Source organism: Staurois parvus, unplaced genomic scaffold, assembly GCF_062004578.1.
Source record: "Staurois parvus isolate SC_StPar_1 unplaced genomic scaffold, SC_StPar_1.0 ptg000403l, whole genome shotgun sequence".
Taxonomy (NCBI): Eukaryota; Metazoa; Chordata; class Amphibia; order Anura; family Ranidae; genus Staurois; species Staurois parvus.
Window position 1 is genome coordinate 4,510,579 of NW_028318199.1, and position 26,422 is coordinate 4,537,000.

A 26,422-nucleotide genomic window follows, 5' to 3' on the forward strand; every position below is an offset into this window, starting at 1 on the left:
AAAAGAGTTTTAATTTTAGATTGTGGAAAGGGTTCTTTAATGTTAGATTAGTTAAAATATGGAACTTCCTGCTCCCGAAAGTAGTACTAGGTGAGAGTGTCGATAACTTAAAGAAAAATGTTTAGATGTCTTCCTCATAAAGCAGAATATACAGGGCTATGGGAATTGTTAGAGAATAAAAGTCACAAACACATAATACACACGCAGGTTGAACTGAAGGGACCTGTGTCTTTTTTCAACCTTATAAACTATCTAACTATGTAGTCCAATAATTTAAACAATTTCTCATTTTACTACATTTAGGGAATCGCATTTTGTCTTATTAAACAAGCTCTTTGGGGTATTTTCCTCTCATTAGGAATATTTTTCTTTGTGCCTCAGTGGGTTAGGAAAATTGACAACACTGATCAGTCCACTAAAAAGCATTGGCATTTGTAGTCTGTTAATTTAATTGTCTAACTGTATTTGTCCTCAGTGCCCAAAGCAGTAGTACAATTGCATTTCTACTTTCCTCTACAAGGTTAGCACTTTAGCTAATTGGAAAGACAAGAGGCGATTAATTGCAGAATTTAACTTGAAGGAAATGATGTTGCACATTGGCACAGCTGTCCCTGCACAGAATGTCTGTGTTAACACCTCCTCTGGGAGCGAGACAGAAAAAATGACATTTCAGTTTCCATTTCCTCATTTTAGGTTGCTAAGTAATATTTTATTTGTATTTAATTAGCCTGGAATGAACAAGGATAACTGATACCAAAATTAAAAGTGCGTGATATTTTATTTAACTTTGGTTACATGATTTCATTTTAATGTAGATGTAAACACTAATTGAATAAGATTTAGGAGTGGAATTATCATTCATTCAATGGTAAATTCACCTGCCTTTTTCCCAATTTACAACCAAGATTCGGTTTTTCATATGAACTCTATCACAGGGGGCTTTCACACAATTCAAACATTTTTCATGTGTTTTGAATTGCTTTGTCAATAAAAGAAATCAACAAAGGATCCCTCTTTGGGTGAAACCGTTTTTTTATATTATCTATTATTTGCTTGTAATATGGTTCATGGTACAATGGTATCTTAAATTCTGAAGCAAGTTCCCAAAAAGATTTAAGTTGAGAAGAGTTAGTTCTAAAGAAGTCTGATATTTTTATAATACCCTTAGTGATCCATAGCTTGCTATCCTCATCACTCATGTTTGTAACTGATTTATAGATATTATACATCCCTAACTGATTGGAGATGGTAGGAAGACGTATTCTTCTTGAGGAACGCCAAGTCATATAAGTATCTCAATACACTATGTTGCATGCTAGGTGGGAGATCATTACGTTTGCTGTGCAGGAGGAATGGTAAATTAAATGGAAGAACCAGTTTCAATTCTAAATCATAATTAGTATATTTAGGGCATCCTATCAACCAGTCAACACCAAACATAAGCAAACACGCCAAATTGTAAACCCTTATATTTGGTAGTCCTATTCAACCTTCACATTTTGGAAGATATAACTTTGTCAAAGAGATTCTTGGTTTTTTGGATCTCCATAGAAAAGAGTTTATGGCTTTGTTATAAGCATTAATATCAGAGTGTTTGAGCAGGAGTGGTATGTGTGGTATTGTCTGTAGTGGATAAAGCAATTTGGCAAAAGACATAATTTTAACAATATATCATCTCCCAAAAAGTGACACTGGTAAGTTCATCCAAGCATCTAGTTCTTTATAAATGTTTGTAAATAGAGGTGGATAGTTCAGATAATACAAGGATGCCGAATCCCTACCAAGTTTTATACCTAGGTAAGTAATATATTGTCTAGCCACATAGAATAAAGAGGTTGAGGTCCAACTTTTTGCTTTTATTAAATTTAGAGGTAAAATTTCACTTTTAGAGAAATTTATCCTTAAGCCTGCTGAAATTCTGAATTTGTGAAAAATGTCTTTGATAATTGACATATCAGCTTTTGGGTTTGATGAGAAGATTAAAATGTCATCAGTAGAGATGAGCGAAGAAATGAAAAATTCGATTCGACTGATTCGGCGAATTCGTGGACAATATTCGATTCGAGTCGAATAAATTCGCTGTGAATTTAACTTAAAAAAGGGTGTTTCTAGGCTTCAGAGAGACTTAATATTAGTGCAGAACACTGTACCTTTAATTTAAATGCCCTTGGAGTCTGCTGGGGAAGAGAAATAATACTGTCAGTCAGTATGACATGCAGATGAGTGCCGTCGATCTTAGAATCACCGCACACTTCACTCATTTGGGCAGTCACGGGGCCAAAACCAGAGTGTGGAGCCACAGTGTGGCGGTGGAGGCAGCAGCAATGGGAGGCCATACAGCACCCTATGACAAAAATGGAAACCACCAGCAGTGTGAGGAGACCTGAAAGTGGCACATGGCAGAGTGTGGCGATAGAGACAGCAGCAATGGGAGGCCGTACAGGGACCCATGACACACTCTGGACCTGGCAGCAGCATGAGGAGGCGGTACAGGGGCCCATGACAGATTACGGGCCTGGCAGCAGCATGAGGAGTCGGTACAGGGGCCCATGGCAGATTACGGGCCTGGCAGCAGCAATGGGAGGCCGTACAGGGACCCATGACACACTCTGGACCTGGCAGCAGCATGGGGAGGCGGTACAGGGGCCCATGACAGATTACGGGCCTGGCAGCAGCATGAGGAGTCGGTACGGGGGCCCATGACACACTCTGGACCTGGCAGCAGCATGAGGAGGCGGTACAGGGGCGCATGACAGATTACGAGCCTGGCAGCAGCAACTTGGACAGGAGGACGTTCAGCTTCTGCACCGTCGGGTGCGTGCTCGCAAACTGTTGTCTCTTGGAAACGGATTCCAAGAAAGACTGCTGACGGAATCCGTGAAGAGGAGTAGCAGGAGAAGGAGCATCTGAACGAGCGGAATATGCCAACAAGCGACAACAGTGGCCCATGACAGATTACGGGCCTGGCAGCAGCATGAGGAGTCGGTACGGGGGCCCATGGCAGATTACGGGCCTGGCAGCAGCTATGGGAGGCCCGTAATCTGCCAGCACCCTATGACAAAAAATGGAACCCACCAGCAGTGTGAGGAGACCTGAAAGTGGCACATGGCAGAGTGTGGCGATGGAGACAGCAGCAATGGGAGGCCGTACAGGGACCCATGAGAGACTCTGGACCTGGCAGCAGCATGAGGAGGCGGTATAGGGGCCCATGGCAGATTAGGGGCCTGGCAGCAGCTATGGGAGGCCCGTAATCTGCCAGCACCCTATGACAAAAAATGGAACACACCAGCAGTGTGAGGAGACCTGAAAGTGGCACATGGCAGAGTGTGGCGATGGAGGCAGCAGCAATGGGAGGCCGTACAGGGACCCATGAGAGACTCTGGACTTGGCAGCAGCATGAGGAGGCGGTATAGGGGCCCATGGCAGATTAGGGGCCTGGCAGCAGCTATGGGAGGCCCGTAATCTGCCAGCACCCTATGACAAAAAATGGAACACACCAGCAGTGTGAGGAGACCTGAAAGTGGCACATGTTTGGGGCATGATTCATGGCGGATTTAGTCAGTTGTGTCAGGAACTGGTGGTTTGAAATCCAGACTAATCCACGCCTGATTCATTTTCACAAACGTGAGTCTCTCCACACTTTGGGTGGACAGTCGTGTCCTCCGCGGAGTTGCAATACCTCCTGCCGCACTAAACACGCGCTCCGATGCCACGCTACTGGCCGGGCATGACAGCCTTTCAAGGGCAAATTCAGCTAGTTGGGGCCAAAGGTCAAGTTTCGTTGCCCAGTAGTCAAGGGGATTGTCTACCTCGGTTGGCAGGGTGCTGTCCAAGTAGGCCTAAGCCTGTTGTTTGAGGTCCTGCTCCAGGTCCACCTGATGCTGCTGCTGCTGCTGCGGCTGGTTAGTAGTTTCCTCACTGCGCTGGTGAAGAAAGCTACTCATCATCGACTGCAGACTGAGGCAGCCGCTGCTGGTGGAGCTGCCACTGCTCCTACCACCCCACCCCTCCCCTGCTGCCATGGCAGCGGAACACGAGCGCACAGGGCCCACAGTGTCTGAGGATGGACGTTGGCGCAGACAGGCAGAGACCAGCTGACTACATAGGTGTTTTTTATAGTACGTTATTTTGGCCTCCCTCTCAGCAGGTGTGAAAAAGGCCACCATTTTTGAACGGTAGCGAGGGTCCAACAAGGTGGACAGCCAAAAGTCATCCCTCTGTCTGATGGTTATTATTCGGCTGTCGCTACGCAAGCAACCGAGCATGCTATGGGCCATTTGTGCCAAGGAATGCGAGGGACTCCCTGCCTCCATCTCCACAGCATACTGCCACGGTGCGTCTAGGTCCTCTGTCTCCTCTTCCTCCTCCTCTACCAGATGCTCCTGCTCCTCCACTCCTGTCCGCTGAGTGGAAAAACCACCCATTTCACTCAATAATTCCTGAGCACCAATGTCCTCCTCTACCTCCTCCTCTTCTTCCAGTCCTGCCCCCACAGGGGCCATGTGGCGTTGAGATCTGTGCGCCACGTCTACCGCACCCTGACCAGCCATTGTTAACAGCATTTGTTCCAGGACGTGCAACAGAGGAATGACGTCGTTCATCCCATAGTCCTGCCGACTCACGAATAGCGTGGCCTCCTCAAAGGGCCTGAGCAAGCGCAGGTGTCACGCATGAGCTGCCAATGGCTGACATCTAAGTTACACAGGGAGTACCTTTATCTGCTTTTAACATCAGGAAATCTGTGATGGCCTTTTGCTGTTCGTAAAGGCGGTCTAACATATGTAGGGTTGAATTCCACCTTGTTGCAACGTCACAGAATGAGGAGTCGGTATAGGGGCCCATGGCAGATTAGGGGCCTGGCAGCAGTTATGGGAGGCCCATAATCTGCCAGCACCCTATGACAAAAAATGGAACACACCAGCAGTGTGAGGAGACCTGAAAGTGGCACATGGCAGAGTGTGGCGATGGAGACAGCAGCAATGGGAGGCCGTACAGGGACCCATGAGAGACTCTGGACCTGGCAGCAGCATGAGGAGGCGGTATATAGGGGCCTACGGCAGATTAGGGGCCTGGCAGCAGCTATAGGAGGCCCGTAATCTGCCAGCACCCTATGTCAAAAAATTCAACACACCAGCAGTGTGTGAGGAGACCTGAAAGTGGCACATGGCAGAGTGTGGCGATGGAGACAGCAGCAATGGGAGGCCGTACAGGGACCCATGACAGACTCTGGACTTGGCAGCAGCATGAGGAGGCGGTATATAGGGGCTTATGGCAGATTAGGGGCCTGGCAGCAGCTATAGGAGGCCCGTAATCTGCCAGCACCCTATGTCAAAAAATTCAACACACCAGCAGTGTGAGGAGACCTGAAAGTGGCACATGGCAGAGTGTGGCGATGGAGACAGCAGCAATGGGAGGCCGTACAGGGACCCATGACAGACTCTGAACTTGGCAGCAGCATGAGGAGGCGGTATATAGGGGCCCATGGCAGATTAGGGGCCTGGCAGCAGCTATAGGAGGCCCGTAATCTGCCAGCACCCTATGTCAAAAAATTCAACACACCAGCAGTGTGAGGAGACCTGAAAGTGGCACATGGCAGAGTGTGGCGATGGAGACAGCAGCAATGGGAGGCCGTACAGGGACCCATGACAGACTCTGGACTTGGCAGCAGCATGAGGAGGCGGTATATAGGGGCCCATGGCAGATTAGGGGCCTGGCAGCAGCTATGGGAGGCCCGTAATCTGCCAGCACCCTATGTCAAAAAATTCTACACACCAGCAGTGTGTGAGGAGACCTGAAAGTGGCACATGGCAGAGTGTGGCGATGGAGACAGCAGCAATGGGAGGCCGTACAGGGACCCATGACAGACTCTGGACTTGGCAGCAGCATGAGGAGGCGGTATATAGGGGCCCATGGCAGATTAGGGGCCTGGCAGCAGCTATGGGAGGCCCGTAATCTGCCAGCACCCTATGTCAAAAAATTCAACACACCAGCAGTGTGTGAGGAGACCTGAAAGTGGCACATGGCAGAGTGTGGCGATGGAGAAAGCAGCAATGGGAGGCCGTACAGGGACCCATGAGAGACTCTGGACCTGGCAGCAGCATGAGGAGGCGGTATATAGGGGCCCATGGCAGATTAGGGGCCTGGCAGCAGCTATGTGAGGCCCGTAATCTGCCTGCACCCTATGTCAAAAAATTAAACACACCAGCAGTGTGAAGAGACCAGAAAGTGGCACATGGCATGAGAGACTCTGGACCTGGCAGCAGCAGGAGGAGGCGGTATAGGGGCCCATGGCTGATTAGGGGCCTGGCAGCAGCTATGTGAGGCCCGTTATCTTGCAGCACCCTATGTCAAAAAATTTAACACACCAGCAGTGTGAAGAGACCTGAAAGTGGCACATGGCAGCAGAGTGTGGCGATGGAGACAGCAGCAATGGGAGGCCGTACAGGGACCCATGAGAGACTCTGGACCTGGCAGCAGCAGGAGGAGGTGGTATATAGGGGCCCATGGCAGATTAGGGGCCTGGCAGCAGCTATGTGAGGCCCGTAATCTGCCTGCACCCTATGTCAAAAAATTTAACACACCAGCAGTGTGAAGAGACCTGAAAGTGGCACATGGCAGCAGAGTGTGGCGATGGAGACAGCAGCAATGGGAGGCCGTACAGGGACCATGACAGACTCTGGACTTGGCAGCAGCATGAGGAGGCGGTATATAGGGGCCTATGGCAGATTAGGGGCCTGGCAGCAGCTATGTGAGGCCCGTAATCTGCCTGCACCCTATGTCAAAAAATTTAACACACCAGCAGTGTGAAGAGACCTGAAAGTGGCACATGGCAGCAGAGTGTGGCGATGGAGACAGCAGCAATGGGAGGCCGTACAGGGACCATGACAGACTCTGGACTTGGCAGCAGCATGAGGAGGCGGTATATAGGGGCCCATGGCAGATTAGGGGCCTGGCAGCAGCTATGTGAGGCCCGTAATCTGCCTGCACCCTATGTCAAAAAATTTAACACACCAGCAGTGTGAAGAGACCTGAAAGTGGCACATGGCATGAGAGACTCTGGACCTGGCAGCAGCAGGAGGAGGCGGTATAGGGGCCCATGGCTGATTAGGGGCCTGGCAGCAGCTATGTGAGGCCCGTTATCTTGCAGCACCCTATGTCAAAAAATTTAACACACCAGCAGTGTGAAGAGACCTGAAAGTGGCACATGGCAGCAGAGTGTGGCGATGGAGACAGCAGCAATGGGAGGCCGTACAGGGACCCATGAGAGACTCTGGACCTGGCAGCAGCAGGAGGAGGTGGTATATAGGGGCCCATGGCAGATTAGGGGCCTGGCAGCAGCTATGTGAGGCCCGTAATCTGCCTGCACCCTATGTCAAAAAATTTAACACACCAGCAGTGTGAAGAGACCTGAAAGTGGCACATGGCAGCAGAGTGTGGCGATGGAGACAGCAGCAATGGGAGGCCGTACAGGGACCATGACAGACTATGGACTTGGCAGCAGCATGAGGAGGCGGTATATAGGGGCCCATGGCAGATTAGGGGCCTGGCAGCAGCTATGTGAGGCCCGTAATCTGCCTGCACCCTATGTCAAAAAATTTAACACACCAGCAGTGTGAAGAGACCTGAAAGTGGCACATGGCAGCAGAGTGTGGCGATGGAGACAGCAGCAATGGGAGGCCGTACAGGGACCATGACAGACTCTGGACTTGGCAGCAGCATGAGGAGGCGGTATATAGGGGCCCATGGCAGATTAGGGGCCTGGCAGCAGCTATGTGAGGCCCGTAATCTGCCTGCACCCTATGTCAAAAAATTTAACACACCAGCAGTGTGAAGAGACCTGAAAGTGGCACATGGCAGCAGAGTGTGGCGATGGAGACAGCAGCAATGGGAGGCCGTACAGGGACCATGACAGACTCTGGACTTGGCAGCAGCATGAGGAGGCGGTATATAGGGGCCCATGGCAGATTAGGGGCCTGGCAGCAGCTATGTGAGGCCCGTAATCTGCCTGCACCCTATGTCAAAAAATTTAACACACCAGCAGTGTGAAGAGACCTGAAAGTGGCACATGGCAGCAGAGTGTGGCGATGGAGACAGCAGCAATGGGAGGCCGTACAGGGACCATGACAGACTCTGGACTTGGCAGCAGCATGAGGAGGCGGTATATAGGGGCCCATGGCAGATTAGGGGCCTGGCAGCAGCTATGTGAGGCCCGTAATCTGCCTGCACCCTATGTCAAAAAATTTAACACACCAGCAGTGTGAAGAGACCTGAAAGTGGCACATGGCAGCAGAGTGTGGCGATGGAGACAGCAGCAATGGGAGGCCGTACAGGGACCATGACAGACTCTGGACTTGGCAGCAGCATGAGGAGGCGGTATATAGGGGCCCATGGCAGATTAGGGGCCTGGCAGCAGCTATGTGAGGCCCGTAATCTGCCTGCACCCTATGTCAAAAAATTTAACACACCAGCAGTGTGAAGAGACCTGAAAGTGGCACATGGCAGCAGAGTGTGGCGATGGAGACAGCAGCAATGGGAGGCCGTACAGGGACCATGACAGACTATGGACTTGGCAGCAGCATGAGGAGGCGGTATATAGGGGCCCATGGCAGATTAGGGGCCTGGCAGCAGCTATGTGAGGCCCGTAATCTGCCTGCACCCTATGTCAAAAAATTTAACACACCAGCAGTGTGAAGAGACCTGAAAGTGGCACATGGCAGCAGAGTGTGGCGATGGAGACAGCAGCAATGGGAGGCCGTACAGGGACCATGACAGACTCTGGACTTGGCAGCAGCATGAGGAGGCGGTATATAGGGGCCCATGGCAGATTAGGGGCCTGGCAGCAGCTATGTGAGGCCCGTAATCTGCCTGCACCCTATGTCAAAAAATTTAACACACCAGCAGTGTGAAGAGACCTGAAAGTGGCACATGGCAGCAGAGTGTGGCGATGGAGACAGCAGCAATGGGAGGCCGTACAGGGACCATGACAGACTCTGGACTTGGCAGCAGCATGAGGAGGCGGTATATAGGGGCCCATGGCAGATTAGGGGCCTGGCAGCAGCTATGTGAGGCCCGTAATCTGCCTGCACCCTATGTCAAAAAATTTAACACACCAGCAGTGTGAAGAGACCTGAAAGTGGCACATGGCAGCAGAGTGTGGCGATGGAGACAGCAGCAATGGGAGGCCGTACAGGGACCATGACAGACTCTGGACTTGGCAGCAGCATGAGGAGGCGGTATATAGGGGCCCATGGCAGATTAGGGGCCTGGCAGCAGCTATGTGAGGCCCGTAATCTGCCTGCACCCTATGTCAAAAAATTTAACACACCAGCAGTGTGAAGAGACCTGAAAGTGGCACATGGCAGCAGAGTGTGGCGATGGAGACAGCAGCAATGGGAGGCCGTACAGGGACCATGACAGACTATGGACTTGGCAGCAGCATGAGGAGGCGGTATATAGGGGCCCATGGCAGATTAGGGGCCTGGCAGCAGCTATGTGAGGCCCGTAATCTGCCTGCACCCTATGTCAAAAAATTTAACACACCAGCAGTGTGAAGAGACCTGAAAGTGGCACATGGCAGCAGAGTGTGGCGATGGAGACAGCAGCAATGGGAGGCCGTACAGGGACCATGACAGACTCTGGACTTGGCAGCAGCATGAGGAGGCGGTATATAGGGGCCCATGGCAGATTAGGGGCCTGGCAGCAGCTATGTGAGGCCCGTAATCTGCCTGCACCCTATGTCAAAAAATTTAACACACCAGCAGTGTGAAGAGACCTGAAAGTGGCACATGGCAGCAGAGTGTGGCGATGGAGACAGCAGCAATGGGAGGCCGTACAGGGACCATGACAGACTCTGGACTTGGCAGCAGCATGAGGAGGCGGTATATAGGGGCCCATGGCAGATTAGGGGCCTGGCAGCAGCTATGTGAGGCCCGTAATCTGCCTGCACCCTATGTCAAAAAATTTAACACACCAGCAGTGTGAAGAGACCTGAAAGTGGCACATGGCAGCAGAGTGTGGCGATGGAGACAGCAGCAATGGGAGGCCGTACAGGGACCATGACAGACTCTGGACTTGGCAGCAGCATGAGGAGGCGGTATATAGGGGCCCATGGCAGATTAGGGGCCTGGCAGCAGCTATGTGAGGCCCGTAATCTGCCTGCACCCTATGTCAAAAAATTTAACACACCAGCAGTGTGAAGAGACCTGAAAGTGGCACATGGCAGCAGAGTGTGGCGATGGAGACAGCAGCAATGGGAGGCCGTACAGGGACCATGACAGACTATGGACTTGGCAGCAGCATGAGGAGGCGGTATATAGGGGCCCATGGCAGATTAGGGGCCTGGCAGCAGCTATGTGAGGCCCGTAATCTGCCTGCACCCTATGTCAAAAAATTTAACACACCAGCAGTGTGAAGAGACCTGAAAGTGGCACATGGCAGCAGAGTGTGGCGATGGAGAAAGCAGCAATGGGAGGCCGTACAGGGACCCATGAGAGACTCTGGACCTGGCAGCAGCATGAGGAGGCGGTATATAGGGGCCTATGGCAGATTAGGGGCCTGGCAGCAGCTATGTGAGGCCCGTAATCTGCCTGCACCCTATGTCAAAAAATTAAACACACCAGCAGTGTGAAGAGACCTGAAAGTGGCACATGGCATGAGAGACTCTGGACCTGGCAGCAGCAGGAGGAGGCGGTATAGGGGCCCATGGCTGATTAGGGGCCTGGCAGCAGCTATGTGAGGCCCGTTATCTTGCAGCACCCTATGTCAAAAAATTTAACACACCAGCAGTGTGAAGAGACCTGAAAGTGGCACATGGCAGCAGAGTGTGGCGATGGAGACAGCAGCAATGGGAGGCCGTACAGGGACCCATGAGAGACTCTGGACCTGGCAGCAGCAGGAGGAGGTGGTATATAGGGGCCCATGGCAGATTAGGGGCCTGGCAGCAGCTATGTGAGGCCCGTAATCTGCCTGCACCCTATGTCAAAAAATTTAACACACCAGCAGTGTGAAGAGACCTGAAAGTGGCACATGGCAGCAGAGTGTGGCGATGGAGACAGCAGCAATGGGAGGCCGTACAGGGACCATGACAGACTCTGGACTTGGCAGCAGCATGAGGAGGCGGTATATAGGGGCCCATGGCAGATTAGGGGCCTGGCAGCAGCTATGTGAGGCCCGTAATCTGCCTGCACCCTATGTCAAAAAATTTAACACACCAGCAGTGTGAAGAGACCTGAAAGTGGCACATGGCAGCAGAGTGTGGCGATGGAGACAGCAGCAATGGGAGGCCGTACAGGGACCATGACAGACTATGGACTTGGCAGCAGCATGAGGAGGCGGTATATAGGGGCCCATGGCAGATTAGGGGCCTGGCAGCAGCTATGTGAGGCCCGTAATCTGCCTGCACCCTATGTCAAAAAATTTAACACACCAGCAGTGTGAAGAGACCTGAAAGTGGCACATGGCAGCAGAGTGTGGCGATGGAGAAAGCAGCAATGGGAGGCCGTACAGGGACCCATGAGAGACTCTGGACCTGGCAGCAGCATGAGGAGGCGGTATATAGGGGCCTATGGCAGATTAGGGGCCTGGCAGCAGCTATGTGAGGCCCGTAATCTGCCTGCACCCTATGTCAAAAAATTAAACACACCAGCAGTGTGAAGAGACCTGAAAGTGGCACATGGCATGAGAGACTCTGGACCTGGCAGCAGCAGGAGGAGGCGGTATAGGGGCCCATGGCTGATTAGGGGCCTGGCAGCAGCTATGTGAGGCCCGTTATCTTGCAGCACCCTATGTCAAAAAATTTAACACACCAGCAGTGTGAAGAGACCTGAAAGTGGCACATGGCAGCAGAGTGTGGCGATGGAGACAGCAGCAATGGGAGGCCGTACAGGGACCCATGAGAGACTCTGGACCTGGCAGCAGCAGGAGGAGGTGGTATATAGGGGCCCATGGCAGATTAGGGGCCTGGCAGCAGCTATGTGAGGCCCGTAATCTGCCTGCACCCTATGTCAAAAAATTTAACACACCAGCAGTGTGAAGAGACCTGAAAGTGGCACATGGCAGCAGAGTGTGGCGATGGAGACAGCAGCAATGGGAGGCCGTACAGGGACCATGACAGACTCTGGACTTGGCAGCAGCATGAGGAGGCGGTATATAGGGGCCCATGGCAGATTAGGGGCCTGGCAGCAGCTATGTGAGGCCCGTAATCTGCCTGCACCCTATGTCAAAAAATTTAACACACCAGCAGTGTGAAGAGACCTGAAAGTGGCACATGGCAGCAGAGTGTGGCGATGGAGACAGCAGCAATGGGAGGCCGTACAGGGACCCATGAGAGACTCTGGACCTGGCAGCAGCAGGAGGAGGTGGTATATAGGGGCCTATGGCAGATTAGGGGCCTGGCAGCAGCTATAGGAGGCCCGTAATCTGCCAGCACCCTATGTCAAAAAATTCAACACACCAGCAGTGTGAGGAGACCTGAAAGTGGCACATGTTTGAGGCATGATTCATGGCGGATTTAGTCAGTTGTGTCAGGAACTGGTGGTTTGAAATCCAGACTAATCCACGCCTGATTCATTTTCACAAACGTGAGTCTCTCCACACTTTGGGTGGACAGTCGTGTCCTCCGCGGAGTTACAATACCTCCTGCCGCACTAAACACGCGCTCCGATGCCACGCTACTGGCCGGGCATGACAGCCTTTCAAGGGCAAATTCAGCTAGTTGGGGCCAAAGGTCAAGTTTCGTTGCCCAGTAGTCAAGGGGATTGTCTACCTCGGTTGGCAGGGTGCTGTCCAAGTAGGCCCAAGCCTGTTGTTTGAGCTCCTGCTCCAGGTCCACCTGATGCTGCTGCTGCTGCTGCGGCTGGTTAGTAGTTTCCTCACTGCGCTGGTGAAGAAAGCTACTCATCATCGACTGCAGACTGAGGCAGCCGCTGCTGGTGGAGCTGCCACTGCTCCTACCACCCCACCCCTCCCCTGCTGCCATGCCAGCGGAACGCGAGCGCACAGGGCCCACAGTGTCTGAGGATGGACGATGGCGCACAAAGGCAGAGACCAACTGACTACATAGGTGGTTTTTATAGTACGTAATTTTGGCCTCCCTCTCAGCAGGTGTGAAAAAGGCCACCATTTTGGACCGGTAGCGAGGGTCCAACAAGGTGGACAGCCAAAAGTCATCCCTCTGTCTGATGGTTATTATTCGGCTGTCGCTACGCAAGCAACCGAGCATGCTATGGGCCATTTGTGCCAAGGAATGCGAGGGACTCCCTGCCTCCATCTCCACAGCATACTGCCACGGTGCGTCTGGGTCCTCTGTCTCCTCCTCCTCCTCCTCTACCAGATGCTCCTGCTCCTCCACTCCTGTCCGCTGAGTGGAAAAACCACCCATTTCACTCAATAATTCCTGAGCACAAATGTCCTCCTCTACCTCCTCCTCTTCTTCCTGTCCTGCCCCCACAGGGGTCATGTGGCGTTGAGATCTGTGCGCCACGTCTACCGCACCCTGACCAGCCATTGTTAACAGCATTTGTTCCAGGACGTGCAACAGAGGAATGACGTCGTTCATCCCATAGTCCTGCCGACTCACGAATAGCGTGGCCTCCTCAAAGGGCCTGAGCAAGCGGCAGGTGTCACGCATGAGCTGCCAATGGCTGACATCTAAGTTACACAGGGGAGTACCTTTATCCGCTTGTAACATCAGGAAATCGGTGATGGCCTTTCGCTGCTCGTAAAGGCGGTCTAACATGTGTAGGGTTGAATTCCACCTTGTTGCAACGTCGCAGATCAGGCGATGCTGTGGAATTCCGTTCTGCCGCTGCAGCTCAATGAGGGTGTTCTTTGCGGTGTAGGAATGGCTGAAATGCATGCACAGTTTACGTGACATTTTAAGGATGTCTTGCAGTGGGATGGTGGATTTTAGGAACCGCTTGACAACCAGATTGAACACGTGAGCCATGCATGGCGCATGGCACAACCTTCCTTGACGCAGAGCAGACACCATGTTCTTTCCGTTGTCAGTCAACATGGTTCCGATTTTTAGTTTGCGCGGAGACAGCCATCTGTCGATTTCTCTGTTCATTACACTCAGCAGTTCCTCCCCTGTGTGACTACGTTCGCCAAGGCATACCAGGTGCAGCACAGCGTGACACCGTTGCGCCCTGCACATGTGATATGCCGGTCGGGTAATGGGACTTGGCACGGGGGTGGCGGCTGAGGACACGGCGGAAAAAGAGGTGGTAGAGGCGGACATGCTTGCTGGACCAAGGACGTGCAAACGTGGAGGCAAAAGCGTCGTGACCTGTCCAAGTTGCTGGTGCGGCTGTGCCGGCACCACGTTCACCCAGTGGGCCGTAAATGACATGTACTGTCCCTGACCGTAGTTACAGCTCCACACGTCGGCGCTGCCGTGCACTTTGGCAGAGACCGACATGCTCAAAGACTGGCCCACCATCTCTTCTACATGTGAATGCAGGGCTGGCACTGCCTTTTGGGCAAAGAAATGACGGCTTGGCACTCTCCACCGCGGCGCGGCACAAGCCATCATTTCTCGGAAAGGTGCTGAGTCCACCAGTTGGAAAGGGAGGGACTGCAGCACCAGCAACTTGGACAGGAGGACGTTCAGCTTTTGCACCGTCGGGTGCGTGCTCGCAAACTGTTGTCTCTTGGATACGGATTCCAAGAAAGACTGTTGACGGAATCCGAGAAGAGGAGTAGCAGGAGAAGGAGCATCTGAACGAGCGGAAGATGCCAATGAGCGACAACTCCCCTCAGCAGAGGTGTTGGAGCCTTGACTGGCTGATAGAGGGCGATTGACGACGTCGGGTGACGGAGCAAGTAACGGAGCGGGTGATGGAGCGGGGGCTGGGGCAGGCAGAACCGCCGTATGTTTATCACGGTTTTCCCAGGCCACCGAATGGTGACGCTGCATATGCTGACGCAACGCTGTAGTCCCAACATGGGCCCCCTGGCCACGCTTGCATTTCTGGCCACATAGTCGACATACGGCTACATTTACTTCCTCGGGCGGCTTGAGGAAAAATTGCCACACCACCGAGTAGGAAACTTTGCCCCCGCTACTCTTCACTGGCTGACTGCTACTTCCTCCGTGCGCACCGGCACCACTACTGGCCGTGGTGGTAGGCTGCAGTGGAGCTGGTGCTCTACTCCGTGGACGTTTGGCTCCACTGACACTGATGCGACCCTGCTGCTGTCTCCTGGGCAACCCACCGACTGTTTTGCTCGCTGCCAAGCTGCCACCCTCTTCTCCTGATGATGCGGAAGAAATTGCCTGATGACGACGAGGCTGCCAAGTGCGATCAACCTCCTCATCATCAAGTAGGGTCTCCGCCTCACTACTAGCCCCCTCGGCTGCGTCTGGGTCAGGAGACAGACCTGTCTCTAGACCGGCTACCGAGCCACTCTCCTCGCCAGTACTTGTTCGCTTGGCTGCTGAAAAGGCCGATGTCTCCCCCCGTTCCTGACCGCCCTCTGTTAGCTCTTCCTCACTGTACAGTGGGGCTGAGCCCACAGCATGCGATACTTCGCTTGGTGAGGGAACAGCAAAGGACAGGGGCAGGTAGAGGACACGTGATTTCAGTGGGCTTGGTCCCGGGCCATGCCAACTAACGGTTGTGTCTGACGTACCCACCGACCGTTGGCTGTAGGTGTCAGAGGTGACCTGGGAAGAGGAAGACGACCGAGCCAACCAATCAATGACGGCAGGGTTGTCGGTGGAGACACGACCGCTGGATGACACCGGGAGCACTGGCCTCTGGCTGCGAATACTGCTGCCTCGACCCCTTCCTCTGCTGCCACGTCTGCTCGCTCCTAAAACATTGCCTCCTCTGCCACTCCTCTGCATGTTGTCTGACATACTATTTAATTCAACGATTAGGTGTCCCTGAGTAACAATTCTCTGGCACTCAGTAACAATTCTGTCTGTCCCTGAGTATGAATTCTGTGGCCCTGAGTAACAATTCTGTGTCTGTGCGAGTAACAATTCTGTGTCTGTGCGAGTAACAATTCTGTGTCTGTGCAAGTAACAATTTTGTGTCTGTGCGAGTAACAATTCTCTGGCACTCAGTAACAATTCTGTCTGTCCCTGAGTAACAATTCTCTGGCACTCAGTAACAATTCTGTCTGTCCCTGAGTAACAATTCTCTGGCACTCAGTAACAATTCTGTCTGTCCCTGAGTAACAATTCTCTGGCACTCAGTAACAATTCTGTCTGTCCCTGAGTATGAATTCTGTGGCCCTGAGTAACAATTCTGTGTCTGCGCGAGTAACAATTCTGTGTCTGTGCAAGTAACAATTTTGTGTCTGTGCAAGTAACAATTTTGTGTCTGTGCGAGTAACAATTCTCTGGCACTCAGTAACAATTCTGTCTGTCCCTGAGTAACAATTCTCTGGCACTCAGTAACAATTCTGTCTGTCCCTGAGTAACAATTCTCTGGCACTCAGTAACAATTCTGTCTGTCCCTGAGTAACAATTCTCTGGCACTCAGTAACAATTGTGTGTCTGTGCAAGTAACAATTCTGTGTCTGTGCAAGTAACAATTTTGTGTCTGTGAGAGTAACAATTCTCTGGCACTCAGTAACAATTCTGTCTGTCCCTGAGTAACAATTCTCTGGCACTCAGTAACAATTCTGTCTGTCCCTGAGTATGAATTCTGTGGCCCTGAGTAACAATTCTGTCTCTGTGCGAGTAACAATTCTGTGTCTGTGCAAGTAACAATTTTGTGTCTGTGAGAGTAACAATTCTCTGGCACTCAGTAACAATTCTGTCTGTCCCTGAGTAACAATTCTCTGGCACTCAGTAACAATTCTGTCTTCCCTGAGTAACAATTCTCTGGCACTCAGTAACAATTCTGTCTGTCCCTGAGTATGAATTCTGTGGCCCTGAGTAACAATTCTGTCTCTGTGCGAGTAACAATTCTGTGTCTGTGCAAGTAACAATTTTGTGTCTGTGAGAGTAACAATTCTCTGGCACTCAGTAACAATTCTGTCTGTCCCTGAGTAACAATTCTCTGGCACTCAGTAACAATTCTGTCTGTCCCTGAGTATGAATTCTGTGGCCCTGAGTAACAATTGTGTGTCTGTGCAAGTAACAATTCTGTGTCTGTGCAAGTAACAATTTTGTGTCTGTGAGAGTAACAATTCTCTGGCACTCAGTAACAATTCTGTCTGTCCCTGAGTAACAATTCTCTGGCACTCAGTAACAATTCTGTCTGTCCCTGAGTAACAATTCTGTCTGTCCCTGAGTATGAATTCTGTGGCCCTGAGTAAGAATTCTCTGGCACTCAGTAACAATTCTGTCTGTCCCTGAGTATGAATTCTGTGGCCCTGAGTAACAATTGTGTGTCTGTGCAAGTAACAATTCTGTGTCTGTGCAAGTAACAATTTTGTGTCTGTGAGAGTAACAATTCTCTGGCACTCAGTAACAATTCTGTCTGTCCCTGAGTAACAATTCTCTGGCACTCAGTAACAATTCTGTCTGTCCCTGAGTATGAATTCTGTGGCCCTGAGTAACAATTCTGTCTCTGTGCGAGTAACAATTCTGTCTCTGTGCGAGTAACAATTCTGTGTCTGTGCAAGTAACAATTTTGTGTCTGTGAGAGTAACAATTCTCTGGCACTCAGTAACAATTCTGTCTGTCCCTGAGTAAGAATTCTCTGGCACTCAGTAACAATTCTGTCTGTCCCTGAGTAACAATTCTCTGGCACTCAGTAACAATTCTGTCTGTCCCTGAGTAACAATTCTGTCTGTCCCTGAGTATGAATTCTGTGGCCCTGAGTAAGAATTCTCTGGCACTCAGTAACAATTCTGTCTGTCCCTGAGTATGAATTCTGTGGCCCTGAGTAACAATTCTGTCTCTGTGCGAGTAACAATTCTGTCTCTGTGCGAGTAACAATTCTGTGTCTGTGCAAGTAACAATTTTGTGTCTGTGAGAGTAACAATTCTCTGGCACTCAGTAACAATTCTGTCTGTCCCTGAGTAACAATTCTCTGGCACTCAGTAACAATTCTGTCTGTCCCTGAGTAACAATTCTCTGGCACTCAGTAACAATTCTGTCTGTCCCTGAGTAACAATTCTCTGGCACTCAGTAACAATTCTGTCTGTCCCTGAGTAACAATTCTGTCTGTCCCTGAGAATGAATTCTGTGGCCCTGAGTAAGAATTCTCTGGCACTCAGTAACAATTCTGTCTGTCCCTGAGTAACAATTCTCTGGCACTCAGTAACAATTCTGTCTGTCCCTGAGTATGAATTCTGTGGCCCTGAGTAACAATTGTGTGTCTGTGCAAGTAACAATTCTGTGTCTGTGCAAGTAACAATTTTGTGTCTGTGAGAGTAACAATTCTCTGGCACTCAGTAACAATTCTGTCTGTCCCTGAGTAACAATTCTCTGGCACTCAGTAACAATTCTGTCTGTCCCTGAGTAACAATTCTGTCTGTCCCTGAGTATGAATTCTGTGGCCCTGAGTAAGAATTCTCTGGCACTCAGTAACAATTCTGTCTGTCCCTGAGTATGAATTCTGTGGCCCTGAGTAACAATTGTGTGTCTGTGCAAGTAACAATTCTGTGTCTGTGCAAGTAACAATTTTGTGTCTGTGAGAGTAACAATTCTCTGGCACTCAGTAACAATTCTGTCTGTCCCTGAGTAACAATTCTCTGGCACTCAGTAACAATTCTGTCTGTCCCTGAGTATGAATTCTGTGGCCCTGAGTAACAATTCTGTCTCTGTGCGAGTAACAATTCTGTGTCTGTGCAAGTAACAATTTTGTGTCTGTGAGAGTAACAATTCTCTGGCACTCAGTAACAATTCTGTCTGTCCCTGAGTAAGAATTCTCTGGCACTCAGTAACAATTCTGTCTGTCCCTGAGTAACAATTCTCTGGCACTCAGTAACAATTCTGTCTGTCCCTGAGTAACAATTCTGTCTGTCCCTGAGTATGAATTCTGTGGCCCTGAGTAAGAATTCTCTGGCACTCAGTAACAATTCTGTCTGTCCCTGAGTATGAATTCTGTGGCCCTGAGTAACAATTGTGTGTCTGTGCAAGTAACAATTCTGTGTCTGTGCAAGTAACAATTTTGTGTCTGTGAGAGTAACAATTCTCTGGCACTCAGTAACAATTCTGTCTGTCCCTGAGTAACAATTCTCTGGCACTCAGTAACAATTCTGTCTGTCCCTGAGTAACAATTCTCTGGCACTCAGTAACAATTCTGTCTGTCCCTGAGTAACAATTCTCTGGCACTCAGTAACAATTCTGTCTGTCCCTGAGTAACAATTCTGTCTGTCCCTGAGAATGAATTCTGTGGCCCTGAGTAAGAATTCTCTGGCACTCAGTAACAATTCTGTCTGTCCCTGAGTAACAATTCTCTGGCACTCAGTAACAATTCTGTCTGTCCCTGAGTAAAAATTCTGTGGCCCTAATAACGTTTCTGTGGCCCTAAGTAACAATTCTCTGGCACTGAGTAACAATTCTGTCTGTCCCTGAGTATGAATTCTGTGGCCCTAACTAGCGTTTCTTTGTCCCTAAATAACGATTCTGTGGCCCTCATTAACAAGTCTGTGTCCCTGAGTAATGGTTCTCTGTCCCTAAGTAACTTCTCTCTGTCCCCAATTCTCGTTTCTGTGGCCCTAACTCTGTCCCTGTCCCTAGTACAGAGCGGTCTGCCTCTGTTCAATGACTGCAGGCAAATGAAGATTTCCAAAATGGCCGCTATATATACCTCGACCATTACACAGTGCTGGCTGGCTGGCTGCTGATTGGCTGATGCGATCACATGTCGTTGAGGAATGCATTATGGGGCAGCGCGCCTTGTCTGCGCGCCTTCCCCGACATCCCCGCTCCGTCGCCGCACATGTCAGCCGCCATTTTCGGAAAAATTTCGATTCGCGCGTCCGAATTAGGCTGTTTTTCGGATTCGGCACGAATCGAAATTTTTCCGATATTCGACTCGAATTCCACTTCGGATACTTCGATTCGCTCATCTCTAGTCATCAGCAAAAAGCGCCACGTGCATAATTGTATCTCCTATCTATGCCTGATAGTTTAGAATGTTTATTTATATACTGTATCTAGAAAATGGTTCTATGGCTAGATCAAACAATAAAGGCGATAAGGGTCAGCCTTGTCTAGTTCCTTTTGTAAGTTTTATAGTGTCTGATATATATCCCAAAGTACATAGTCTTGCTGTAGGGGAGGAGTACATATTCTCAATAAGATTTATAATAGGTTTTGCAAATCCCATTTCCCTTAGTACTTTAAATAGCCATTGCAAACTAATATTGTCAAAGGCCTTTTCAGCATCTAATGTTGTTATGGCTGTATCTAATTCAGAATGTGATCTAGCAAATTCCAGCGCCATGATGGTTTTTCTAATATTTAAAGTTGCCGATCTACCCTTAATAAATCCCGCTTGTGCATAATGTATAGGTTTTGGGAGACCATCAGCCAATCGAGTGGGTTTTATCTTTGACAATATCTTAGCATCCAAATTACCCAAAGAAATAGTTCTATATGAGTCTGGGTCGGTTGGGTCTTTCCCCCTTTTTTCAATCAGTTTGATATAAGCTTGAAAAGCAGATGGAAGATAAGGGCCTCCTTGCCAAATTGTTTGGAAGACTCTCAATAAAGTGTCTGCTATATAATTTTGTTAGATCTTAAAGAATTCTGCAGTGAATCCATCTGGACCAGGAGCTTTATTATTTGCCATATATTTAATAGTATTTGTTATTTCCTCCAATTCAACAGATGCATTTAATATCTATAGCTGTGGTCTTGTTATTTTAAGAAATTCAATATTCTTTGGAAAGTCAGATGCCAAGCCATCAATGGTATCCTCCGCATATAGCTTCCTATAATATTCAGTTAATATATTATTAATTTCAGTGGGGGAATTAGTCAAAGTACCCAAAGAAGTTTTTTTAATGCTAATATATGTGTAGGTTGGTAGGAATCTTTACATAACCAGGCAAGACATTTTCCTGATTTATTTCCAAATTTATGAAAACAGTGAAGAATATGAATTCGTCACAAGTTCCTGTTGCTCCGCTCATAAATCCAACTGTCTTTTTGCCTCATGTCAAAGTTTTTTGTTTTCCATATTGCGTGATTTTAATAATTCTGCGTGTGCCTTTCTGAGGTTGTCGCTGGCCTTGTTATATGCCCACATTGTATGTTTTTTTAATTTAGACATATATGCTATAATCCTGCCTCTCAAAAAAGATTTGCCTGTTTCTCAGAAATAGGGCTATGATCAGATATAACCATGTCTTTTATCTCAGCTGACGTTACTTAAGGCAATAAAGAAGACGAGCCGAAAAAATAATTAATCCTAGAAAAGGAATTATGTGGGCGTGAGTGAAAAGTAAAATCTTTATCTAAAGGATGTGTCAATCACCATATGTCTCAAAAATTGAGTAAAGAGAGAGCCTGCTTTAAAAGGGAAGGAGCCATTTGTCCGGAATTAAGATTTTTCTGTAAACCTACTTGGGACAGTGACCTATCTTTCGTAACATCCATCACAGAATTGAAGTCTACCCCCACGATATGTAATTTCTCAGGAACTTTCAATAACCACTCAGTCAGCTTGTGAAAAAAATTGTTTTTCAAGGGAGTTGGGAGCACAAACATTCGCAAATTGATAAGAAGATATGGATACATGAGCTGTCAATAGTCGTCCCGTATCGTCCACTTCATATGAATGTAGTTTGTAAGGCAGATTTGTATGTAGTAATATTGCTACCCCTGCCTTCTGGCTAGATGTAGAGGAACCTATGACCTCTCCCACTCATAGCTTCTTCATGCGTTTTATATCTGAATCTAAAAGATGTGTTTCCTGCAACAAAACTATATCCGCACAAAGACATTTTAAATGTCGCAAGACTTTCATTCTGTTATTAGGAGATCTCAACCCCTTGACATTCCATGATATTATCTGCATACTGTTAGAGAATAGTGAAAAACTTTCAATAGAGGACTTCCACCTACCATTAGCACCATAAGCATATATAATATTAAAGAACATATATCCCTGTCAGTTTTAAAATTCATAGATAGCAAATCTCCATCTGAATCTGAAGAATATATCAAATCACTTACAAGTGAACCGCAAAGTCCATCTCATTTTTTCTTTTTCTTTATTATATGTCATGGGATGCGGTCTATTTTTGGATAGTTTTTATGATCAAGTCACTGATATCAGTGACTTGATCATAAAAACTATATCAGTGACTTGATCATAAAAACTATCCAAAAATAGACCGCATCCCATGACATATAATAAAGAAAAAGAAAAAATTGTAATCTAATCTGATAAAGAAAAAAAAACAGAACCTTTAAGGCACTTCACTTTTTTCTGCATGGAAAAAAAATGAAAAAAAAAAAACGTCCTTACAGATCTAAACTCTCCAGAGCTACCACTTAATCAAAATAACATTATATCACATTGAATTTGGGGACACAGAGAACACAACTTTATCTCAATATTAGCGTAATGTTGATAATTATTTATCTGGCTTTTGATTGTCCTGTCAGCCCAACAGGGCGGAAACGCTTAGCTGTGTTTTCCTAGGACTACATTGCTGTTTAGGTGTACGTGTTATGCTTGGTAAAGGAGAATCTCCAATATTCTTAGAAGAATGAGATGGACTTTGCAGTTCACTTGTAAGTGATTCGATATATTCTTCAGATTCAGATGGAGATTTAAAAGATAGATTTTCACCTGTTGGGGATTGCACATATGATATAGTTGGGTAAGCCAAAGTAAATTTTATATGATTTTGAAAAAGATTGGTGCATATTGGTGCAAAAGCTTTACGCTGACGCGTTACTTCTACAGAGTAATCTGCAAACAGCAGATCCAGTTTTAATGATTTGTGTTTCCTGTAGTTTTGCAAAATGGACATTTTATCCATATAGTTAAGAAATTTCACAATAACTGGTCTAGGAGATGTACGGTCTTGTTGTAGATTGCCCAATCATAGGTGTCCGTTTATGACACAGAGAATAGCTGCAATTCAGGGGATTGCAGCTATTCTCTGGTCATTCACAGTTTATGACACTCAGGAGATCAGTGGAGAACTGTTCAGCTCTTCACTGGCGATCTGTGTTCTCCCTCCAGATTCTCCAGCCCAGAGCTGGAGAATCGGAGGGACTGCAAACTAAGCAGAGATAATTTACCTCTGCTTAGTAAACTGATCTCTTAATGTAATCTCACGAGATTATAGTAAATTGAGCCGTTTTCCAGCGTTTGGAGACCGTTCTCCAGCGTTTGGAGACCGTTCTCCCTTCGTTTGGAGAACTGCTTCATAAAAGCCATTCACAGGAGAACTGTGTTCTCAGAGAATGCCGGAGAACTGAGCAGCGAGCTATTACTGCTGGTTCATAAACGGACACCTATTTGCTCTTTCTACCGTACATGATTTATTGATTCCTAAGGCCTCAAGAATGCATTTAGAACAGATGTCAAAAAGTAAATTTGGTTTAAATGTTTCTGGGAGACCAGTTACTCTAAAATTATTCCTTCTGGAACAATTCTCAAGATCTTCCACTTTATCCAGAAGAAATTAAGTTTTATTTTGTTTTGATATAGTAAGATTAGCTTCTTGCAGCTCATCTTCTAGAGTTGAAATTCTATCCTCGGTTTGTGTGAGCCTTTGTAAATGCTCTGATATGTCTCTATGTAATTGCTCCAATCCCTGTGATACCGCTTTGTCCACCGCCTGTGTTATTTTTGGTGTTAGATCCACCACCGCCTGAGCTATCTTATTGTGTGTTTTGCCCTCACCCTTAGCCATTTTCACTGGAGAGATTTCAGCAGGGGCTCCCAGCACTTCCTCAGCTTTCTCTCTGCTCGGTCCAGTGGCCATCTTGGAATCTGTGTCGGCTGTTGTGTCTAAGAGCTGACGAGGGAGGGAATGAGATCTACCCCTCTTTCTCAATGAGAAACGTTCCATCTACAGTGTGGGTGACTGCAGCATGGGTGCGGTACGTCAGCTGTGCGTTCATCAGCTCGGTTCTTGTCCTGTAAGGAGTGGTATTCAGCCATCTTTATCACTCTACATGTAAGCTCGATTTTTTGTGACATTACTATTTGGATTGCTTTGCCCATACTCATTAAATAAATACTACACTATATGATCCATGTCTAGTGGCTTGTTTACTGAGCTGTTTTAAGAAAGAGTAACATCAGACAGTACCTTGGCTGAATCAGGTATTAAGGAGCAGTTCCTCCCCCACCCCTTGTGCTGGATTGGTCCGTTGGATGTTTAGAGTGCTTCCCCTGCTGTATGTGTGTGCCAGTGGAGCCCCCTTCTGCCCCTGACCAGATCCATGATGACCACCAGGGTCCTGTTTGGAAGTCATTGATACATGCACATATGACTTGCGCTTTCGGTAAGAGCAAGCACATATCAATTTTATCACCATCTGAAGTCACGAGCACTGGAGTCATTTCCAATATTCCTGCTTCCCAGTCACCAGAATCACTACTATGCTTGAAGTTTTATAACGTTCACTATTTTGATTCTCATCCAGTCACGAGTTTACTGGATTATGGATTATTGAGCACTCTTTGGCACTTTATGAACCTTATTCATTAATGTTCATGTTTACATTTATTAATGTTTACATTTATTTATAGTGCAATATTTTTTGATTTATTTCTGGTTCACTGTTTTTATGCTCATCCAATCACGAATTTACTGGATCATGAATTATTGAGCACTCTTTGGCACTTTATCAATTAATGTTTGTTTATAAATTTTAGTGCAATATTTCTCGATTTATTTGTGCTTATTTTTGGGTATAATTATTTCATCCATTCACTATATGTCTTGTCACTGGATTTTTTACAGTTATTACATTGTTTTTACCAGATTAATATTATTATTCTATTAGCGCTGCATATTGATTTATCAGTGGTATTCAGTGGTCTCTGGAGGAGCTGTGCAGATCACTTCCTATCCATGCAGCACCGTAACCAGCAGTCTATTCTCATTTTAGAATAAAAATCAAAAAATCAAATATAGTTGTAGTCCCATAAACTGGAGTGTGGTTGGACCAAATGATATTACTCTTGCAGGAAGATATATTGCATGTTAGGGAGTATTGGCGGATTAGTAACATGTCTATTCTGTGATACAAGTTGTTTTTAGTAGAATAGAATGTCTGGTGGATGGGACACTACTTAATGGTCAATAGTTGATTATAATTATGCCTTCCTCAAAATCAGTAACATCTGTTTTGTATTGTAAATCTAAACAGATTCAATCCTAGTAGAGATATATTCGAGTAAATATTTGCAAGAACAAGAGAAAAAGACTAGATGTATTATGTGATGTCTAGTATATTAACCACACAAGTAAAGTCCAAAGGTGGTTAAGGGATAATCCAATAATGCTGGACTCCGTGGCAGCCGATTCAAAAAGAGCTAGAAGAGACTCTATGTGAACCATAAAAAGGAGAGAAGCAGCACCATCTAAGTGCAACAATAAAAACAAACTAGAAAAGCTACAATTTCTGGGGAAATTGTGTGAAGTGTTCTTGCCTCCACCAGTAGTCTACAACTGGAGTGGGCGGAGTAACTGGGTGGAGTGGCTTTTCACTCTGCTGCCTGCTCACACACCTGGATTCCTATGGCAACTCACTCTACAGCAAGGGCAGAGAAGAGCGGTTAAAAACAAACTGCTCCAACTTGCTCACTTCACTGGTGGATGCCACCTTCAAACGGTTGTGGTTTAAAATTATAAATCCTACACCGAAGAGCTTTATATTGTGAGAATCACAAGACCCAGATCTACAGTTTGATGCATAGTATGTCTCTGAAAGATTACAAATGAAGGCACAGTCGCAGTTTAGAAATTGCCCTTCAAATTTCAGGTGGCTAGAGTGCAGTTTCAATGTATGTCAATGGGCGGCGTGAGTTGCAAACAAATAGTCATATTGTGAAAACTATCAGGACTGTGGCTTAGCCGTGGACATTTTTAGTGGCAGCAGGGATAGCTGAACGTTTTGATGGCAGTTTAGAAATCATGTCCTGATTTTTCAGCTCACACTCTAGCTTTTGTCAGTTCCCGCTCTAGTTTTGAACATTCCGCCATTCATTCCTATGGGACCAATTTCACCACAAAAACGCTGATATTTCGTGAACCATTCGGTGAAACATTCCACAAAGTAATAGCACACCATTACTGTCTATGTAGTGTAAAAACTGTGGGAGGAGTTAGGGTGGTAAATTTGGCTATAATAAGAATATATATGTGCGATAACAGTAAGTGGTCTTGCCATGCAAGAACGCTTAATAATTTATTTCCACAAGATTGGAAACTCCCAATAGTAGTAATCAAATGAGTGCTTGTCAAATTGGTGTCAACCGCTGTGCAAATCCTGTCCGGTCCTGCTACAGGCAGGTCTCCATTGTACTGTCCT

At 47.6% G+C, this 26,422-nt stretch overlaps 1 protein-coding gene across 1 annotated transcript in view; it reads left to right on the top strand.

Annotated features, from left to right (window-relative positions):
* Positions 1–26,422, top strand: part of FSTL4 (follistatin like 4) — a 1,219,954-nt gene that overhangs the window by 631,178 nt on the left and 562,354 nt on the right. The window lies entirely within an intron of this gene.